Source organism: Mandrillus leucophaeus, unplaced genomic scaffold (assembly GCF_000951045.1).
Source record: "Mandrillus leucophaeus isolate KB7577 unplaced genomic scaffold, Mleu.le_1.0 Scaffold209, whole genome shotgun sequence".
Taxonomy (NCBI): domain Eukaryota; kingdom Metazoa; phylum Chordata; class Mammalia; order Primates; family Cercopithecidae; genus Mandrillus; species Mandrillus leucophaeus.
Window position 1 is genome coordinate 3,316,095 of NW_012102132.1, and position 3,174 is coordinate 3,319,268.

General features: G+C 46.7%; 1 pseudogene; it reads right to left on the reverse strand.

The window, feature by feature from the left end:
- Positions 1-2,659: 2,659 nt before the first annotated feature.
- Positions 2,660-3,056, reverse strand: LOC105539761 (annotated as a pseudogene).
- Between the last annotated feature and the right edge of the window lie 118 nt (positions 3,057-3,174).

Here is a 3,174-nt window from a genome sequence, read left to right on the forward strand (position 1 = left end):
GAGTATAGTGGTGCAATCTCGGCTCACTGCAACCTCTTCCTCCCGGGTTCAAGCAATTCTGCTGCCTCAGCCTCCCGAGTAGCTGGGATTACAGGTGCATGCCACCACACCCGGCTAATTTTTGTACTTTTAGTAGAGACAGGGTTTCACCATGTTGGCCAGGCTAGTCTTGAACACCTGACCTTAGGTGATCCACCCACCTCTGCTTGCCAAAGTGCTGGGATCACAGGCGTGAGCCACTGTGCCCAGCCTCATGACATTCTACTTTGCTGCAGGTGGCAAGCCTACTGGTGGGTTTTGAACTCTTTATCTGATCCTCCATTCAAATGCTCAGAATTAAAGTAATTTATAAACAACTTACTCTCCCATGATGATGTAAAAAAGATTCTAGCAGGCAAGGACTGGTGAACGGAACTTAACTGCAGAGTGTCTATAATTAATTCTTTTGAGATGTGCAAGAAGGTCATTGATTTTATTTAGTATGCTGTCCTTTTGGCTTAATTTTAGTGACTGTTAAAGAAAAAAAATTAATTGATAGGCTTTTCTTTCATTCCCAATCTCCTGCTCCCTAATTCTCCCTCCTCCTTGAGGCATAATTTACTCAATGGGGATGTTCAGGAATTGAATTCTTCTGGTGAGAGAACTACAGTAGCACCAACAGAAATGTAACACAAGCCACATGTTTAAAAATTCTGAGCAGTCACATTAAAAAAAGGTAAAAAGAAACAGTTAACATTAATTTTAATATTTTATTTAACCCAATATATCTAAAATACCATTGTAACATGTAATCAGTATAAAAATCATTGATGCAGCTGGGTGCGGTGGTTCACAACTATAATCCCAGCACTTTGGGAGACCGAGGTGGGCGGATCAACTGAGGTCAGGAGTTTGAGACCAGCCTGGCCAACATGGCAAAACCCAATTAGCTGGGTGTGGTGGCACATACCTGTAATCCCAGCTACTTGGGTGGCTGAGGCAGAAGAATCACTTGAACCTGGGAGGTGGAGGTTGCAGTGAGCCGAGATAGCGCCATTGTACTCTAGCCTGGCGACAGAATGAGGACTCGGTCTCAAAAAAAAAAAAAAAAATCACTGATGCAGTATTTTACTCTTTTTAAGTCTTTGAGATCTGGTGTGTCTTCTATATGCATAGCACATCTCAATTTGGGTTAGCCACATTTCAAATGCTCAGTAGCCCATGGGGCTAGTGGCTACTGTATTGGGCAGTGCAGGTCTAGAGGGTAGGCTACAGCAATGCCCTCGGAGATCCCCCAGGGCCTGCAGACAACAAACCCTCAAGGCCACATTCTAGTGTTTCCTGACCAAACTGAGGGTGGGGTTGCTATTTCTCACGGCCCAATAATGAGATGCAGATGAACTGGGAAAGGAGGGAGTTTTTATTTCTGTAACTGGTTACAAGGAAAAGGCCTGGAAAATATCTCCAGACCAACTCAAAATTATAAAGTTTTACAGAGCTTATATACTTTTTTTTTGAGATGGAGTTTCACTCTTGTCACCCAGGCTGGAGTGCAATGGCACTATCTCAGCTCACTGCAACCTCCGCTTCCCAGGTTCAAGCAATTCTCCTGCCTCAGCCTCCTGAGTAGCTGGGATTACAGGTGCCCGCCACCATGCCTGGCTAATTTTTGTACTTTTAGTACAGACGGAGTTTCACCATGTTGGCCAGGCTAGTCTCGAACTCCTGACCTCAGGTGATCTGCCCACCTTGGCCTCTCAAAGTACTGGGATTACAGGCGTGAGCCACCGCAGCTGACCCAGAGTTTATATACCTTCTAAGCTATATGTCCACGTGTAAGTGTGCATTCATCTGAAGGCATAAGTGATTAACTTCTTTTAATCTATAACTAAAATCTTGAGTTTTGAAGACCTTCCTCTGGAGCCTCAGTAAATTTACTTAATCTAGATGGGTCCAGGTGCTGGGGTGACTACCCTTATCTTGTCTCCTGCTAAATCATGGAGGTTTGGGGAGTTCCTTCAGACCCCCAATAAACTTGTTTGTGGAGGTCTGGGGAGTTCAGACCCCCAGTAAAACTTGTTTAATCCTAAATCGGTCCTGTTAAGAATTATTTCATTATCTTGTCATGCTTTAAGGCCCAGGAAAGGCCTGGGCAAAACTCTTTTTGGGCTTTTGTTACCTTCCAGTCTTTGTATAAGGGCACTGGTATATATATATATACACACATATATATATATACACACACACACACATATATATATTTTTTTTTTTTTCCTGGGGTAACTGGTTCTTTAGAAGGAGGGGAGCACTGGGGAGTATCTTCAGGGTGGCTGAACTTTGCAACCTCTTTAATAAACAACTTCCCCCTGTAAAGTTTGTCCTCCTTTATCACCACACCCCGATGCCCCAGTCTTCAGGAAATGGCATCAGGCCCATATTTCTGTAGAATTCAGAGTTCTGCGAGGTAGAGCATTCCTTCCAACGGGATCTTAGAATTCTTAGAGTTGCAGAATTTTACTGACTAGATTCAGGAGGTCTCAGGAGTCCAGACTTCCTTAAAGCTTGGCTCAAAATTCCAAGGGAGCTCATAACTCCATGGGACCCAGAGTTCCTGGCTCGGGAACATTGGGAGACCTGGGATACAGTGGCTTAGCCTCAAGCAGAAAGGTGAACAATATCTTTATGGCTTGAAGGTATATGAAATAATGTCACTACATCAGAGCAGCGCCTCTGCTTGCATACCTATGGGGAGTCTGTAGCTGTGACACGTAGAAGTTGGCCACATCCAGGTCAGTGGCTCCAAAGTGGGTGGCCACACGCACACCCTCGTGCAACGTGAAGCTCACCTTACGATTCACCATGGCTAGCAGGCTGCAGAGGTAACGCTCCAGAAGGGCGGCTCAGGCCCGCTGCTCCTGGGATTCCAGGGATTCTTGAGCTACAGGACACTCCTGGATTTCAGGAACCTCTGGCTTCAGGGGGGCTTTGCATCCATCAGGGGCAAAGCCACGGCTGAGGCCATCAGGGCCTTGGGGCAGCTGGAGCACAGGCACGGGAAAGGTCACTGGAGCCTGCATTGTCTTGGCGAGGTCCGTGACTACTGGCGCCCCCACTTCTGCCGGCGCCCTGCAGTAGATGCCCGGGCAGGCCCCGAGCCGCGGAGCCTGGGTTCTGCCCGCGCCACCGCCACCAACA